Raw genomic sequence first — 19,963 nt, 5'->3', positions numbered from 1 at the left:
AAGCAGGCTCGACTCTGAGCCTGATGAGGAGCTTGATCTTACGACCCTGAGATTATGACCTGAGCCAAAATAAAGAGTCAGATGTTTAACTGACTAAGCCACCCAGGAGTAATCATCAACTCAAATCAAGAATTAACCATGCAAATTAACTGTATCAGGCATGGGGAATTATGAGACCATCGAAACTCTTCTTCTACAAGGCAGGAGTCTAAAGTCCATCAAAGGCTTCCTACTGCCCATAAAATGAAGCAAGCTGATAAAAGTGGGATGAGGAACTCAGGTTGTTGCCAAAGCTTGGGCTCTTTTCCTTAGTAATTTCTCTCTATAGAATCCTACACAAATTTGTAGGATTTTTCAAAAATGAGAATGACTTCTAAATTTTCTTTACTAAATATTCCTTAACCTACACCAAGAGTCCCAATAGCTATGCATGATCTTTTAACTATGCAGGTATCTCCTACTTTTCAAAAGTCTATGTTATGCTACTTCACCTGTTTTCACTAACCAGAAGAAATCCAAAGAGAATTTTTGCTTTTATAAAAAGAAGGCAATGGGGTGCCTGGGTGGCTCAGTTGGATACACATCTGACTCTTGATTTTGGCTCAGGTCATGATTTCAGGGTCCTGAGATCAAACCCTGTATTGGGCTCTGTATTGGGGTGGAGCCTGGGTGGGATTCTCTCCCTCTCCTGTGATGCATGCACACAGGCACACTCTCTCTCAAAAACAAAAAAAGGTGCAAAGTGAAAAAAAAAAAACATTCAGTATTTGTTTTGCAACAAGCAATTACAGAGGCAATGTGTACTGAGTAGCAAGTGACAACACCAACCTCCTTTCCCAGGAACTACATTCCTGGTCTTGGCATCAAGTTCCCATGACTTTAAACTGTGTCTATGAGTTTCTGTGCTTTACCTCAATGTATTTTATGCAACCATTAACAAGATGTGGCCTAAGGTGCCAGAAAAGTCTGACAAGAGGTAATTTTTTGGGCTGGGAACATTCAATAGTTTTCTCACATAAACTAATGGTATTTGCTTCTTCTCTTTACACGAATTTCAGCTTACAAACAGTTTCACAGAAATGCTCTATTTTTGGACAGAGGTGGACACCTGTGTCTATATGAACAGAAACATACAACATGTACTCTTCTATGTCTGGTTTTATTTGCTCAATATTGTATTTGTGAGAGTCATTTGTGTCGTTGTATGTAGCTGTTGTAAGTTCACTTTAATTGGATTGTACGGTATTTTACTATATCAATACACGTAATTGATTTTCCTATTCTACTGTGGATGGACACTGAATTGGTTCCAGTTCTAGGCTATTACAAGTAGTACTGCTATAAAGACTTCCAAACATATTTTTTAATATTTATTTTTGAGAGAGAGAGACAGACAGACAGATAGACAGTGTGAGCAAGGAAAAGGGTAGAGAGAGAGGGAGACATAGAATCTGAAGCAGGCTCCAGGCTCTGGGCTGTCAGTACAGAGCTTGATGTGGGGCTCAAACCCACAAACCGTGAGATCATGACCCAAGCCAAAGTTGGATGCTTAACTGACTGAGCCACCCAGGCGCCCCTCACATTATTTTTATAAATTAATAAACTTTAAAAATTTTCTGGGGAAAGGATTTAGAAATCTAAATCCTCATTTAGAAATGAGGCCACTAGATAACTGAGAAACCACCAGTCTTGAGAGGAGAAAGAAGAGAAGGGCAAAAGAAAGTCGCAAATAAGAAATAATAATCTCAACTTTTCCCTCACTTTCAATGTCAAAAATTCCCTTATTGTTCTGGTAATGGATTCAAATTAAAGCAACTATAAACAGATGCACTTCACTTTCCTGACATGCTGCTTGCATTTAAAGAATTTGCTTTACCAAAATATTCAAATTTAAACATTTGAAGTAAAAATACCTAATTTATTTTTGGCATGTAACCTTATTAACTTACCTACCTTGGATCAATCACAACTTTCTACCTTAAAAGTTACTACAAAAGAACTATCAACAATAGCCAAAGTATGGAAAGAGCCCAAATATCCATCGATGGATGAATGGATAAAGATGTGCTATATATATACAATGGAGTATTACTCGGCAATCAAAAAGAATGAAATCTTGCCATTTGCAAGTACATGGATGGAACTGGAGGGTATTATGCTAAGTGAAATTAGAGAAACACAAAAATCATATGACTTCACTCATAGGAGGACTTTAAGAGACAAAACAGATGAACATAGGGAAGGGAAACAATAATATAAAAACAGGGAGGGGGACAAAGCATAAGAGACTCATAAATATGGAGAACAGAGGATTGGGAGGGTGGGTGTAGGAGGGGGGATGGGCTAAATGGGTAAGGGGCACTAAGGAATCTACTCCTGAAATCATTGTTGCACTATATGCTAACTAATTTGGATGTAAATTTTAAAAAATAAAATTAAGGGGCGCCTGGGTGGCTCAGTCAGTTAAGCGTCCGACTTCGGCTTAAGTCATGAACTCGCAGTTTGTGAGTTCAAGCCCCGCATCGGGCTCTGTGCTGACAGCTCGGAGCCTGGAGCCTACTTCGGATTCTGTGTCTCCCTTTCTCTCTGCCCCTCCCCTCCCCTGCTCATGCTCTGTCTCTCAAAAATAAATAAATGTTAAAAAAATTTTTTTTAAATAAAAAAATAAAATTAAAAAATAAAAATAAAATAAAAGGTAACAGCACACAGAAAAAAATATTACAAAAGAAATTTCCTTTGCTGATCATATTTACTTTAAAAACATGGTATGAGGCAGTAACAGAAAAGATGAATAGAGGAAAAAACAGTAGGAAATATACAACAAACATGAAAACACAAATGCATGATCAATTAAAATGATTCCACTAAGAGTATCTAGCTAATGAGAAACCACAGTAAAAATTATACTGAGATATGATTAGATCAAAGAGAAAGCTTATCAAAAAAGGTCAGTTTTGAACTTTCTGTTAAAACATGACAGGTTATCCTAGGGGCACCTGGATGGCTCAGTAGGTTAAGCCTGGACTTTGGCTCAGGTCATGATCTCAAGGTTTGTGAGTTAGAGCACCACATCAGGCTCTGTGCTGACAGCTCAGAGCCTGGATCCTGCTTCAGATTCTGTGCCTCCCTCTCTCTTTACCCCTCCCTTGCTCACACATTCTCTCTTTCAAAAATAAATTACTATTAAAAAAAAAAATGACAGGTTATCCTTATGCATCTATTTGCTCCTCTTTCCAAAACCTTTATAAGACAATAATTGAAACCAAAAGATTTAACCATGAAAAAAGAACAGGAAAGGGGGCCACAAAAAGCAAGAGATCTTTTTTTAAATTTTTTTAACGTTTATTTACTTTTGAGAGACAGAGCAGGGGAGGGGCAGAGAGAGAGAGAGAGAGAGAGAGAGAGAGAGACACACAGAATCTGAAGCAGGTTCCTGGCTCTGAGCTGTCAGCACAGAGTCCAATGTGGGGCTTGAACTCACAAACTGTTAAGATCGTGACCTCAGCCGAAGTTGGAGGCTTAACCAACTGAGCCACCTAGGTGCCCTGAAAGCAATAGATTTCAATGTGTATTTGGAAAATCTAGAGGAGAAGGAGAGGTATAATAATTAAGCAGAGAAGATAAAACTATACCCTAGGCACTTAGAAAGAGATAGAAACTAAAAGCAAAACATTTGGCCTTAGCACACTAAAAAGAACCAAGACCTGAAAAGTACCATTAAAAAAGATGCATGGGGTTGAAAGTGAGCTGAATTAAAATCTGTAGCTGGAACGGTAAAACTCCAAATTCTTCCCCTAGCTTCATTCTTCCAAAAGTCGAAATAAGGCTTCTACAGAATAAGGATTTCACAGGCAATCCACCTCACTTAAGCATACAATCATCTTTACAGGGGTAAATGTAAAAAAAAATAAAACAAAATCTAAACATGTTCAATATTGAGACCTGAGAACTTTTTCCTGGTCCTATTTCTACAATATTGCCATAAAATTAAGGGATTTTTACTGTTGGATCACCAAACAAAACACCAGAGCAGTAAGATTTCTGGACACTGACATTTGGACTGCCCCCCGTGACAGAGCTAGTTTGCCACATGAACATCCTACTCCACAGCAAAGTCTACTAGTCACCAAGAGTTTCTAATCAGTGGGTTTGTTTTGTTTTGTTTTTGTTTTTTGGAGTGAGGGAGTGGCAGAGGGAAAGGGACAGAAAGAATCTTAGGCAGACTCCATGCCCAGCACAGAGCCTAATCTGGGCTCTATCTTAGAACCCTGAGATCATGACCTGAGCTAAAACAAGAGTTGGATGCTTAACCAATGGAGCTACTCAGGCGTCTCTCTAAACAGTTTTAGTGTTTCCTTCAAACAGATAAACAATAAGGATCACTAAGTAAGTATCCAAAGAAATCTTCCAATTTGAAAGAGAGACCAGAGTAAAAAAAAAAAAAAAAAAAGGAACTTGAAGAAAATTTAAGTAAAGGAGATAACTACCGTCCTCAAAGGGATCAAAAGACATCTATTCATTAAATAACAGTCCTTAAGAAAGCAATCAGATGATAATAAAAATCTTGTGTGGCCCATTTAAAATGGGATATGCTTTTTAAAAAATGTGATACATTAATCTAAATTCAATATAACTATTAAGAATAAATTGAGAAATCCTCCTAGAAGTAGAAAATACAACCTTAAATTAAGAGAATTAACCAGGCAAATTACCATCTGACTTAACCATGGTGAAAAGAGAAGAAAAATTACCAAAGAAATAGGAACCTTTCTATTAATTTAAAGATATAAATCTCCACATTGAAAGGGCTCTAGATTACCCAGCAGGATCAAAGAAAAAAAGACCAACACTAATCACAATTTATCATCTTGAAATTTGAGAACAGGAGAAATGAAGGGAAGACCCCCTACTGGCTTCTTAATTACAACTTTAAAAACGCTTAAGACAATGAAGCAATTGCCTGTAGTACTGAGAAAAAGGTTTAGCCTTGAATTCCAATCTAGCAACTAAGTGTAAGGTGGCGAATAGGACACATTTTCAGACATTCAAGATCTTTAACACAAAAAAAAAAAAAAAAAAAAAAAAAAAAAAAAAACAAGAAAAAAAGTCAAAGGAAGCTAAATGAAGAACATATCCTAGAAAAATGAGAGTGTAAAGAAACAGACATGGAACCCAGGAAATTTAAGTAAAAGAAACTCCAGACACAGAACACAGGAAACAGTTCCAAAGATATATAGGAAGCACAGGGAACAGCTAATCCAGACTGGAGCAGGATCCCAGATAATGAAAGCAAAGTTCTAAGGGGGGGTGGAGGAAATCATAAGGAAACTATTTTGGCATGTGTCAGAGACCATTATAAAATTGGGAGGGGCGCCTGGGTGGCTCCGACTCTTGATTTTGGTTCAGATCATCTCATAGCTCCTGAGATGGAGCTGGGTTGACAGCGCTGAGCTTGCTTGGGGATTCTCTCTCCCCCTTTCCCTTCGTCCCCCCACCCCCAAATAAATACATAACTTAAAAAAAAAATTGGGAAAAAAATGCTGAGCACAAAGAACAAATGGAAAATTAGTTTTGTTAGGAAAACAGAGTTATTTTTCAAAAAAGGGGGTGTTTGGCAAAGTGAACCTTAAAATTTACATAGTTATAATAATGTAAACATAAACTACTGAATCAATAATTTTGCTACAAACATGCTGTGGAATACAGGTGATTGGAGAAGACAAGGGTGAATAGGAAAAATACATATAATAGTAAAAATTATTAAAGCGTATAAACACATTATTTAGAAATATGAAGATAAATTCTAGAACAGCTAAAAAGTTGAGGGTCAGTGCCTTTGGAAAGAGACTGGGAATGAAGGGTGGGGCAAAAGACTTCTCTCCTTTTAAGTAGGATGGCCATATTTCCTGGTTTGCCTGGCATGGCCAGAAAAGTCCTAATTTGTGCTCATTATCCCAAGACAACTATTAATAGTCCTTGGTTTGTCTTAAAAGTGGCCTGGTTTGGATAATAAAGCATACAGTCACCTAACAAATCTTTTCTACCTTCAGTTTTTTATAAACCATTTACGTTATACTACACAAATTTTATTAAAGAGGATTATGAATTTGACCTTTAAAGAAGGTTTGCATTAGTAGTAAGAATATCACTGGTTAAATACAGACATTCAAAAACCCATAAATGATTTAACAAGTACCAGATTTATCATTTTATTAAGAAGTCTTAAAAAATACTAAACAAGGGACTATATTTGTGATAAGTATAGAGACACAAATTTTGTTTTAAGAGATACAGGCCTGCAGCCAGTTCTTTAACAATTATGCTTCTTAATCATACCTTATAGTTACTTTGTATTTATACCAATTCTTACTTGCAGACTTACTTGCAGAATGAAACTAACCTAGTAGGAAATCTGCTCAAAACAAACCTCTTGGGAGAAGGCAAAGAGGCAGAGTCCTCTGAGATATATAATTTATACTGCATAAAACTATTTTTGGCAACTCCTCTACATAAATTGATTGAATTCTGACAATGTAGGTGTTACCAGAAAACTTACATAACTTGGTTGCATAAGATGTAGGTTGAAAGCACAAAAAAACCGTAGAAAAAAATAAAATGTGCAGGTCCTTGGAAGACGTCTACCAGACCACCTACAATGTGGACTGCTACCAGACCACATACAAAGTATTATGGAGGCATCTTTTCAAGCCTAGATGCTTAGTGTGTGTGCTAGGCACATTAACACTAAACAAAGGTATGTGGTCAGAGGATAACATCGAATATGAACACTGAGATAGTGACTAAGAAGATGTTGTAGACAGGTAGAAAACAAACCACATAAATAACCATATAACTTAAATTGTTGTAAAGTGCTATAAAATAAAGGTGTAAACAAGAATGGACTATCGGAAAAAAGGTATTTGAAGCTTTAACCAAAACTTAAAGAGTATAGCACAAGAAAGTTCACGTGTACAATCTTTCCTCAATGGTCAGTGTAATAGTTTCTCAGGTTTTTCTAACACTATTATGCCTTTAAATCTAAATTTCTTTAGATTTGATTCCAGAGTTACACAGCTCTCTTTCTGTATGGTAATAAAATAAACATATCACCAAGGTGTGAGACACCTTTGCACAAGTATAGGACTCTGAAAGCTCTGATGCTGACACACTGAAATTCTTGATAATTTCATCCTCGAACTCCTGTTTTATAAGTGAAGTCAGGAGAGCAGAGCATGAGCGTGAGCGTGAGCTGAAGGGGTATGTAAACTATCTGGAATACCTTCCTACTGAAGTTGCATATAGCACTGATGACTACTATGAAACTTCCACAACACAATTTATACTCTCTTTAAGCCCCATGCAAGTCCTAGGCATCACGGGTCTACCCACATTATGTGTTCATGTTCCTTATCACCATATTTGACTAGTAAGCTGAAGCACTGCTAGCTCCAAGGGGCTGATTTTCCATTTTCCAGACTTGGTTTGAATGCAGAAAGAAGGAAACGAGCCACAAAAATCTTTTGATCAATTTGAGAGTTTTACTTTATTGAACTTTTCAATTTTGGAAATCAGAGGTCTCTTAGGTGAAGATTCTCTAGAGCAGATATTTAGCTGCTAGTTTACCTAATTAGTTGTGATTTTACCCTGTTAAGTGTACCCTCACCTTGAGGCATTTTAATAATGGCTGACATAAGCAACAGGAGTGGAATACAGGTGTTCATATCAACTCCACAATTTATATAGTACGTTCATCTCATAAACCTGTAACTTGTTAGCTACTAGAAAAATTGACTATTTTTTTGTAGATAATATCATTCTGCTAGGTTTCCTAAGAAACTCTCTGAAGAGCTCTTTAAAATTTTTTTTAACGTTTTTTTATTTATTTTTGAGACAGAGAGAGACAGAGCATGAACGGGGGAGGGGCAGAGAGAGAGGGAGACACAGAATCGGAAGCAGGCTCCAGGCTCTGAGCCATCACCCCAGAGCCTGACGCGGGGCTCGAACTCACGGACTGCGAGATCGTGACCTGAGCCAAAGTCGGACGCTCAACCGACTGCGCCACCCAGGCGCCCCTGAAGAGCTCTTTAAAACAAGTTCATGTTTTCCAGTGACCTGCTGAACATTTTAAAATATCTTCAGATTTAAAAAAAAAAATGTGTTTTCTACCTATAAACAGCACAATTCAAATCTATTCTGTGGCAAAAATAATTCCTTACACCTTCTCTTAGTTCAGATAAAAAGCCTAAAAGAATTCCATGTCATCACCTGACATGCAAAATTCTGTAATTCTGTATCTTGATGTTATCTGCAAATTATCAAGATCTCATAATCACATGTTAAATGCAACTGAAAAATTTTCTCACAACTTACACTGGAATACAAACAAATTAAAATTGAATTTTACAATGTTTACCAGCAAGACTTTACTTGGACATCAAGGGTACTCTGGGTAAACCAACAAAGTCTCTATAAATACCATAATAAGATCTGTCTAAGGCAAACTCATCATTAATCCACACACCTTCTTTTGTATTTCATTCTACTAGTAATGCACCATTTCCAACCAAACTTTTTTTTAATACCTTAAAAAGAAAAGCCTAAACTCTTTGGCTCAGCATCCAGAACTCTAACCTACTGTTTTCAGTTAATTTCCAATTACTACCTTAAAAAAAATTCCTAGTTTCAGTTCATTCAACTTTTAAAAGTTACTGACTACTGAGGCGCCTGGGTGGCTCAGTCGGTTGAGCGTCCGACTTTGGCTCAGGTCATGATCTCACAGTTTTTGAGTTCAGGCCCCAGGTTGGGCTCTGTGCTAACAGCTCAGAGCCTGGAGCCTGCTTCGGATTCTGTGTCTCCTCTCTGTCCCTCCCCCTCTTGTGCTCTGTCTCAAAAATAAATGTAAAAAAAGAATTTTTTTTTAAAGTAAGAATACTTTTTTTTTCCCCTGAGTACTTTCAATATGCCAGGTGGGGTGCTAACTTCTCAAAATATAAAAAAAACCTATCTCCTGAACTCATACTTAAGGGGTACAGGGAGTGAATGGAATAAAAATAAATACATAAATAACTACAATAAAATACAAATACCAAAAATATACAAAATGCTATGGAAGAGAATCATAAGTTCTTGATAGATTATTCAAAGCAATCTTCCCTCAAAACAATGAAAAATATTAGACTGAAATATAAACAGCATCCTCTTAAGAGCAATGAAAGGTTGACAAGATAATAAGGAATTACTAGGTCAACAATGAAGGGGAAATGGGACTCTAAGAGATATGAAGATACAAAAGCTACTTCTGCCCCTGGGAGCATTTGTAAATTCCCCAAAATTTAATTTTCATTTTACCACTCTTGTGGAAGAAATCAAAGCCCAGGATATGCACAAGGCCTGGTCGTACACATATTAATTTCACTAGTCTCCCAACTTTTCTCTGCTTATTTTTTAATAAAGTTTATTTATTTGGGGGGAGGGGGCGGGTGGAGAGAGAATCCCAAGCAGGCTCCATGCTATCAGCATGTGCCTGACACAAGGCTCGATGCCACGAACCTTGAGATCATGACCTGACCTGAAATCAAGAGTCTGACACTTAACCAACTGAGATATCCAGGCACCCCTCTGCTTGAATATTGTCAAGAAAAGTCAAACTAATCAAATAAAATTGGGATTAAGTGTCCCCCCCACTGCTTCATGGAAAGCCACAAGAGACGATCATTCCAACACCTAACATATCAAGAATGAGCCAGATAATCTATAAAATCATTTTTCTTAAGTCCACCAAAGCTGAGGCTACAAGGCAAACAGACGAATTGAAATACAAAGAATGGTAAGCCCCTCCAAAAGAAATAAAACAAAGGAGGCCATCAAAAAAGCTGGTAACACAATTGCACTGCTAGGAATTTACCCAAGGGATACAGGAGTACTGATGCATAGGGGCACTTGTACCCCAATGTTTATAGCAGCATTCTCAACAATAGCCAACTTATGGAAAGAGCCTAAATGTCCATCAACTGATGAATGGATAAAGAAATTGTAGTTTATATACACAATGGAGTACTACGTGGCAATGAGAAAGAATGAAATATGGCCCTTTGTAGCAACGTGGGTGGAACTGGAGAGTGTTATGCTAAGTGAAATAAGCCATACAGAGAGGGACAGATACCATTTGTTTTCACTCTTATGTGGATCCTGAGAAACTTGGTGGAAACCCATGGGGGAGGGGAAGGAAAAAAAAAAAAAGAGATTAGAGTGGGAGAGAGCCAAAGCATAAGAGACTCTTAAAAACTGAGAACAAACTGAGGGTTGAAGGGGGGTGGGAGGGAGGGGAGGGTGGGTGATGGGTTGAGGAGGGCACCTTTTGGGATGAGCACTGGGTGTTGTATGGAAACCAATTTGACAATAAATTTCATATATTGAAAAAAAAAAAAAGGCTGGTAACAGCCAAAATTTATCAAATTCTTAAATACACAAAGACAAATATTTGTTAGTGTAAGACACTTTAGTAACTCTGGGAGCCTCAACACAAGGTAAGCCTTTTACACAGGCCTCCACTGAGTGCTCATAACAAAGAATGAGGACAGACAGGAGACTGGAAAGTCTTACTCTCTGCAGCATGACGATGCACGACCTGCCTATGTTTAAAAAAATAAAAGGAGAACTTGAAGAAGCTCGTCCATGCTCCAGATCCTGCAGGAGTACAAGGTGCGAGTGGCTGTTGCTAATAAAGGGTATGAAACCCACTTCCAGTACAGATTCTAAACTGATACAAGGCTGTGGTCTGTATGTAGCTACTACAGAAAGACTATGAAACCTGCTTGCCCAAGATCCTCCATCAATACAAGGCAGAGATCAGTTGCTTTTGGGGTGGGGTAGGGGAGATGGCAGAGTTTTGCATGCACTCTAGACTCTAGAAGGCAGCAAGAAGGACAGAAATCTGAGGACCAGGCACAGAGAGCTTGTCTAAGATTAGAGAAAGATGTACAGAACTAAGTACACTTCCTTTTGCCCCAAGCTTTGCTCCAAATAAGAAAGGTAGCTTACTGCTGAGAGAGTTGTAACAAATAGAGAGACCCCTTAATGCTAGATGTGCAGGGCCTGAAGGAAGTTGAGGCTAGTGAAAGAAAACTTATATCCTCTAGTATCCAAGGCCTCACACTAAGAACTATGTAGTGACAGTCTACTACTGGAGTACTCTAAAGGTAAATAAAGTGATAATAAATTTCAAACCTGACCCAACTACAGACTAAACCAACACAACCCATCACACTGTCTGATAAAAGTGGATTATGTCCAATGTCCACATTCAGGCTTAAATATTATTTATTTCAGTCTCTACTTTTCTTTTACTTACAATGTTTGGCATTTAAACAAAAGTTATAAGACACACAAAAATACAAGGGAAAAAAGAACCCACCGCTAGGAGATAAGAGAGTCGGACAGAACCAGATGAATATGGCTCCAATGTTAGCAAAGTGGAAAACTGATGCATTTAACAGTAAACTAAGCAAAACTAAAAACTAGGGATCTGGAAAATAGGCTAGAAGAAAATTATCAAGCATGAAGCATAGAAAAACAGATGGTGGTAAATATAGAATAGAGGGCTTCAAAGATACTAAAAGAAGACTAAGGAAGTCTACCATATGTTTAGGTGGAATTACAGAAGGAAAGGACCAGGAGAGAGAAAAAAAAAATTGGAGATACTGGCTGAAAGTGTTGCAAAAGTGACAAAGGATTAGAGTCAGAAAGCCCAGCAAATATCAACTAGAATAATTAGCAAGTACATCAATACTCACTGAAAATTATGCTTAAACTGAACATATTATGCTCACTAAAAATTCTGCTTAAAAACAACAAAAACCTGAAAATGCCATGGGAGCACTGATTGGAAATAAACAAAAGTTCCAGATGAGAAAGACTTCAGAGAAGGGAACGTCTGTCTTGACCTTTGAAGAATAATAGAAAAAGGAGGATGCATAAAAATGCTAAAGCATGTTGAAGAACTGGAAATAGAAAATGATCTGAGTGCCAGAGTGAAAGGGATGGTATGGGAGAGATGAACAGAAAGGGTGCTAAAGGGAATTCATAAAACAGATTATATCCATACTGTAAAGGCAACCTTGTGTTCTCTGCTCAAGAGTTCGTACTTTAACAATACAATGGTTTTCAGGGAGCCTGGATGGCTCAGTGGGTTAAGTGTCCGACTTTGGCTCAGGTCATGATCTCCCAGTTCATGGGTTCAAGCCCCACATCAGGCTCTGTGCTATTAGCTCAGAGTCTGGAGTCTGCTACAAATTCTGTCTCCCTCTGTCTCTGCCTGTCCCCTGTGCACATACACGTGCTCTCTCTCAAAAATCAACATTAAAAAAAAATGACAGTTTTGAAGCTTTTACCACTAGTAATTTGTATATTATTTTTCTCTTAGGATCCCATAAATTATGTTCCTGACAAACAGAACTTTCAAAGATGAAAAAATTAGTAACCCAACAAAACTTTGTCTAGTTTTGCCTAGTCTTAAGAATAAATTCATAAACATCTTCCTGCATTTCTTATAATACTGAAAGTAATTAATTTAAATACCTTTGTGGAATAAGGGAGCACAATCTAATGCTATGGACTACAGGCTCGGGAGCTACTGAAGATTTTGAAATACCATCAGCTAAAAACAAACACCCCCCCCCCCCAACAAGTTTCTCCCCAATTAAGGACAAGTTATCAGAAAGAAACACACTGGCTCCAAGGCAAATTAAAGAGGATCCAAAAGTAAATGGATAGAAGGCATATTCAATACATCAAATAGAAAAGAATTCTATGGGGGGAGGGGTGAGAGAGAGATTATTCAGAATGATGAAAAACAAACATATTTTTCTTTTTTGGCAGGGAGCTGGGAGTGGTATACAAAAAACAAAAACAAAAACAAAAACAAAAACAAACAAACAAACAAAAGCTGAGTTTTAAAGAAATGAGTAGCCTGAAATATATGGAAGAGATCTAGAAGCACATTGGAAATAGTTTTGAAAACACAGGACAGCAGCCTGGGGTGATAAGAGATTTTAAATCACTTACACACTGATCTACTTACTTTTCCTCATACACATAGGCTATCTCCCTGCCCTTTGATTTCACTGTACCTTCTATATGGTAAGCCTAAGTGCTTGCCTCCACTAATTATGTCTAATAAGTAGAATTTGGGGCACTATGAAAAAGTAAACTGAAAAGCTTCAGGCAGTATAGGAAAACACTTAAGACCAAAGGAGTCCTACCTATTACCCTACTTAACATAAAGTTTTCTTTGAGCACTACCACAAATTGTTTACCAAGTAGGGCTTGGATTTTTGGTTACCAAAGTTGGAAAACTTACTAATTCCTAAGATCAGAGAAATGATAGCATAATGTTATAGTTTTTCACTGATTCTGCCTATAAAGGGATCTCTTAAATAGCATGTATTCTTTGTCACCACTCTTAAGATTATGTTAACAGTCTGTTCAGGATCTGTCAAAAATCACCAAGTAGTCAAAAACCAAATAACCAGACTAACATAAAGGCCCCAGCCTGATCTATAGTAACAAAGTACAGCCCACACCTAAGACTTTTCCTTTCAGAAATCAAGATTAAGATACTAATTAAGATAGAAATAAATAGGAACCTGAGGCTAAGCACAATAAATTAAGCATTGCCCAATTTTTAGTACAAAAGCCAATTTCTAACTGTTTGCAGAAATATGGTAGTTAAGGGGCCTCTGGGTGGCTCAGTTGGTTAAGTAACTCTTAATTTCTACTCAGGTCACGATCTCATGGATTGTGAGTTTGAGCCCATATTTGAGCTCCAGATTCTGTCTCACTCTATGCTTCCACCCCCAACTCGCGCTCTCTCAAGAAATAAACATTAAAAAAAAAAAAAAGTTAAGAATGCAAGCTATGAGGTCTGTCCTTGGTGCGACTCTAAGCTTAATTTCTCTAATGTTTAATTCTTTATCTACAAAATGGGGATAATAATAGTACCAACTTCAAAGGCATATGGTGAACTTTGCTGGACATGATATGTATTCAGCAAATACTCCCCTATTATTGAGCAATGCCATCGTCTTTAAAAGATTTTCATACAACTTTGTAGACATTCTGTTGGCTATTTCATTACTTGAACTTTGTTTTTAACACAGTAAGACTTTTAGTGTCATGCAGATTTATTACAGGAGTAATTGCTACAGGATAAAGAAATACACTTTGCCCACTGGAGTATGTACATAAATATTGGGAAAAATAAGCATTATTAACATTTTTTCCTGTTATCTCTAACTGGGTTTTGTTTTCTTTATATTTAGTTTTCGAAATTTCTTTAATGTACTTGCTCTTCCTTTTATAATTATGGGAAGCAATTATTTAAAAATGAAAGACATGTTTCTTTTTTAAATATAATAAACTCTAGAGAACTCCTAAGAATAATTCCCTAAATTGCAGCACTACTGGTCTACCCCCTTTAGTATCTACAGACCACAAAAGAAAGTAAAAAAAAATTAAAGTACTATTCTAGTAATTACTAAGTAGAAAATAAGGTTAAAATCACTTCACGAAACATTTAGAACACCTGAGTATGCTTTAAAATTTTTACTATAAAAAATTTCAAACATATACTAGAGACAATAAACTTCCACATACCAATCAACAGTCTCCAATAATTATCAACATCTGACCTATCTTATAGTCTGTTTTACCATCCTCTATTTCTTTAACATTTTATCTTTAAGTAATCTCTGCACCCAACATGGGGCTTGAACTCATAATCCCAAGATCAAGAGTTCCACGGTCTATGCTCTACCCACTCAATCAGCCACGCACCCCATCATTCTCTATTTTAAAGCAAATCCCAATCAAGATATCTATAAGAGTGCCTATTCTTAAACTGTTCTAAGCAACCTGTGGTAAATTACAAAACATGGCTCTAAATCCCTCCAAGTATGCATACCTCCTTGCATTATCATGTTGCCTGTCTGCCCAGAAGAGGCAGACTCTTATTTTCCACATCCCTTGAATATGCGAGACTTACTTTGATTAAGAGAATGTAGTGTAAGTGACATCATATGATTTGCAAAGCTGTAAGCCTTACAACTTCCTCTCTCTCTCTCGGAATGCTGTCTTGAGACCCCCATGTCATTAAGATGACGACATGGAGCAGAGCCTACATGTTAACTGATACCAACTGTCAGAAATATGAGTGACACCATCTTGGACCTTCCAGTCTGAGAAATCCTACAGCTAAATACTGGTATGTAAGTGAACCCTAGCAAAACCAGAACTGCCCAACAGGCACATAGGGCTGTAAAACAGTAAACAGTAATTTTAATCCACTAGGTTTTGAGATGGTTTGCTATGCAGCAACAGAGTAAAGCTTCACAATTCATCCTAATTTCTATTTTGCTATAATTATCATTATGTACCCAGTTTCTATGAAAAATCTGATTCTATTACAGGGTCTAATTTAGAATTTGTCTTAAATATCTAGGGGAATTGAAGTTAGTGAATTATCAAGAGCACAGTATTACTACACAATAAATTCATGGCATGAAGGCCAAAGTTATCACACAAAATACCAATGTATTTCAATAGCCAGTAGTCTCACAGAATTGGATAGTTATAATTCCATTATTTACATCTATTTGGTATAGTCTTTTAATCAATCTGCTTCTGGGGAAAAAATAATTTTTTTTTGTAAGTGGGAAATCCTAGTGTTTTATGGGTTCTAGTGAACATGGAAATGTGGAAGCTATTTCATTCACACTGGGTGGTCACATCAGAAAGCAGAGAACTCTTTGGGTCTTTAAAAAACAAAACAAAAAAAACTGCCTCTGGGTTTGTAGCTGACAGATACTTAAGACACAAACATACCCACGTCTTAAAAAATAATCAGAAAAAGGTTTAACATCTTCACGAGAAAACGACTATAGTCTATATACTACCTTATGAAATAATGTTTTCCTTTAAAGTATGTATTTAATCTGCTGGGGTACCTAGGTGGCTCAATCGATTAAGCATCTGACTTCAGCTTAGGTCATGATCTCATGGTTCTTGGGTTCCAGCCCTGCATGAGGCTCCATGCTGACAGCTCAGAGCCTGGAGCCTGCTTCAGATTCTGTGTCTCTCTCTCTCTGCCCCTCTCCCACTCATATTTTCTCTCTCTCTCTCTCTCTCTCTCTCTCTCTCTCTCAAAAATAAACATTAAGAAAAAAATTAAAATGTAAATATCAAGTTTCAATCTTTAGAGTGGCCACCATTTCAGTTAGTTTTTTTTTATTTCTGGAAGGTGAGAGACACTTTATACTAAAGTGCAATAATAATAGAAAGATGAGAACCTAGCTTTTAAAGTTCAGAAGTTGCCCTCTTTTAAAACTGTTGACAAAACTGGGTGGAGAACAGTAGGTGATTTCAAAACCAGGTATTCAACTTATGTAGTCTAACTGGTAGAGCCACAGAGAAATATACTTGAGAGCAAGAAAAACCAGCTTTGATCGATGGCATGACTTCAGACCAGAATAGAAAAGTTAAGATCAATGAAAATTAAACCACAGCCAACTCTCAAATTATAATTTTATCCCTTGCCCTTGGGTTCATCTTACTATCAGCAACTTTTTAAAGACAGTATTTCTATAAAATAATGATTTGTGAGGAGATAAATTATTTCACTATAACAGAATTTTGCTTTAGTGAATTCAATAGATCTTACAAGTAATTCAAAATCTTACTCATTTCACATTGTAATCCTAATGGGATCAGTTGTTAATCTGTTATTTAGGAGTTAAAAGTTAATTAGTTAAGTTTAATTTGCTGGTTAAAAATAAGGTTTGATGCAAACATTTCACTGCCTTCCACTTAAGCATTTCCCACTGTTCTTTATTACTGACAATTATCTGCAGTAACAGAAAGATGCTGTCAGTAAAGGCAATCTTAAAAATTACTTTTATTGGTCTTAGGGACATAATAGCTCTCCATTTCCAAAGACACAGAGCACTTTCTCAAACAGTAGAGGTTTTTCAAGTCATCTTCCATTCAATTCGTTGCAGCTATGGGAACAAACTGTCCATTCCTAAAACAAAACGGGATACCATGACTTTGCAGTTTCCTTATCAAACTCCTATAGTCTTCTCCACATCTCAGTTCAAGCAATACTTTCTGTACAAATTTCCCCAAAGATTAAGCACCCCTCTTCTGTCCTCCCACAGTACCACTATGTACCTACACTAAGATAATAGCAGTAGTTGTTTATACATTAGTCTCATGACTAAACTGTGAGTTGTAGAGGGTAGATGAGGTGTCCAGCTCACTCTCGTAATGTGAAGCCCTGGTCTAGCAGCTGGAATACAGTAAGTTATCAAAAAATGTTTTACATAATTTGATAATTTTGCACTACCATTTTCCTAAAACATAGTATTAAAATGTGAGCAACTCTTGAACATAAGCCAGATGAAGAGTTGTGTAAAATGGATATAGAGCTCTTTAGAGATTGGCTGCATGTGAGCCACGGATGAGGTCTCACTTGATTACCTGACATCTTCATGTAGAACATATGTGCATGTCTATATAAGGGAATCTTTGTACTTTATCTTGGAAAATAAGCACTCTTACCAGCATAGCAGAAAAAGTAATCACTTGTATTTAAGTAGGAATTTTTAATCATTCTTATTCAAGACATCTGACCCTGTGTGCAACTTTGAGAAAAGCCAAGACTATGCATATCCACAGGCTGACATCTGAGGCATCATTTAAAGCAAAGGAAAAGCTGTAAAAAGTTCTTATCTAAAAACACTTGCAGCCATTTGCAACTACATGGATGGAACTAGAGGGTATTATGCTAAGCGAAATTAGAGAAAGACAAATACATGACTTCACTCATATGAGGACTTTAAGACACAGAACAGATGAACATAAGGGAAGAGAAGCAAAAATAATATAAAAACAGGGAGGGGGACAAAACAGAAGAGACTCTTAAATATGGAGAACAAACAGAGGGTTGCTGGAGGGGATGGGCTAAATGGGTAAGGGGCACTAAGGAATCTACTCCTGAAATCACTGTTGCACTATATGCTAATTTGGATGTAAATTAAAAAAATAAAAACATTTGTATTATAGAATTTATATAAATACAGGTTACTGGGGGGAAGGAGAAATTACAGGCAGAGTAATATTTTAAGGTTATTCTGACTGGAATATAAACTGGACTTGTATCAATTCCAATTGCTTTTATATACATTAAAAATTCACTTTGAGAGTATTATGTCCCCTAGGTGTTGACTACTACAGGCGACCTCATCCACTTTGGTCCTCACATCAACTCTAGGAAAACTGCTGTTTTTAAGGAAATCTGAAGAGATTTAAAATCGGCAAAATTAAGACTCAAATCCAGGTCTTCTGACTCTAAATGCCTCATACACCACAACTGTTTCACAAAAGGCTGTAGACCTGTAAAGGAAATACTGACCTCATTTCTGAAACAAAATCTTTATCTTCACCAAAAAAATCTCGTTACACTTTTTTTCTGCCTTGTTAACAACATACTGTTTGGTTTTTAAAACAAAAATTCATTTTTAACCTTACCTCTTAGTTGTAAACAGAAAGGGAGTAAGGGGAGGTTTAAGTAAAAATAAAAGTGCTACAAAAAAACAAACAAACAAAAGACACCTTACTAAATTCAATTTCACTTTGGCACATTTACTCTCAATAGTGCCAAACGACACTAGTGAGGAATCCATTACCGGGATAGATTTCCCCCGTATATTACTATCTATTTGTGTACGTACGAAAAAAATAATTGTAGTATTTTATGGTGCGTGTTTGTACATGTTCATCTTCACTACGCAGTTCCATCAAAATGAGGGAATATTCTACAAATCGTGCCTTCCATACTTATTCTACCAACAGGTTCGTTGTTTTTTTTTTTTAATTTTTGTTAATGTTTATTTATCTTTGAGACAGAGAGAGACCGAGCACAAACGGGGTTGGGTCAGAGACGGAGGGAGACACAGAATCTGAAGCAGGTTCCAGGCTCTGAACTGTCAGCACAGAGCCCGACGCGGGGCTCGAACCCACGGACCGCGAGATCATGACCTGAGCCGAAGTCGTACGCCCAACCGACTGAGCCACCCAGGCGCCCCCAGGTTCGTTTTTTATACATACCACCAACTATTTCAACTCGAAGAAAATACAAATTTATCACAACACAAAGCAACTCTCTAAGTATCACGATATTCAAGAAACAGGGCGATCAACGAGCAAAGCGCCACCGCAACTTAAGGGGCTTAGCAAAGTCCCTTCAATTCGAGACCGGGTTGGCAGAGACCCAAACTTCCCCGCCTTCCACACCGCGCTCCTTAAATACTTCACTCGTGACACGCCCGGCCCGCAGGGTTCTGGAGGACCCTCCTTACCCCGAGTCAAGAGCAGGCCTCCAAAGGCCAAGATAGGGCCGAAACCCTCAGCCCTTGCTAACAACACGTCCTTAAGGAAGACGTACAATCTGCCCCTCCATCCGTCACAAACTCCACCACGAGATGAAAGACCACCGGCAGAGGCCTGCGCCCAGTCTCCCTTCATACCCGTGACTCCGTATCACGATCCTCCGCGCCAAGTAAAGACGGAGGAAGCAGCCTCCGCGTCCCCAAGCCTGTACTTCGTTTTCTCCCCTCCCCCACGCGGCCTAGGTTAGAACCAACTCCCAGAGAGAAAAAAGCCCGTGCGCCGCAGCTTATTACCCCTGCTCCCGAGCTGGCAACGAATAAGGCGCGTCCCTCTCGCAACGACCGCAGCACTGCCTTCCTCCTCGGAGTTCTAGGCCTCTAACTGAGGCAAAGCAGTCCGCAGAGAAGCACAATGGCGACCGCCCCTCTCTCAGATCCGGCGCAGAACCAGCCGCCACCGTTAAAAGCCCCTCCCTTCTCTTCCCCCCACTTCACGGACTCCGCCGAAATCTCGCGAGAGG

At 37.9% G+C, this 19,963-nt stretch overlaps 1 protein-coding gene across 6 annotated transcripts in view; it reads right to left on the bottom strand.

Annotated features, from left to right (window-relative positions):
* Window positions 1-19,920, bottom strand: part of MARCHF7 (membrane associated ring-CH-type finger 7) — a 58,167-nt gene extending 38,247 nt beyond the window's left edge. For 3 of the 6 annotated variants that reach the window (XM_030328095.1, XM_030328096.1, XM_030328100.1), the window contains exon 1: window positions 19,737-19,920. The gene's annotated coding sequence lies outside the window, so the exon portion shown is untranslated. The remainder of the gene's footprint in view (window positions 1-19,736) is intronic. The other 3 variants (XM_030328097.1, XM_030328098.1, XM_032594421.1) reach the window with 2 other exon arrangements.
* Between the last annotated feature and the right edge of the window lie 43 nt (window positions 19,921-19,963).

This window comes from Lynx canadensis, chromosome C1 (assembly GCF_007474595.2).
Source record: "Lynx canadensis isolate LIC74 chromosome C1, mLynCan4.pri.v2, whole genome shotgun sequence".
NCBI lineage: Eukaryota > Metazoa > Chordata > Mammalia > Carnivora > Felidae > Lynx > Lynx canadensis.
The sequence above is the reverse complement of the archived record's forward strand: the minus strand, read 5'-3'. Positions and strand labels throughout refer to the sequence as shown.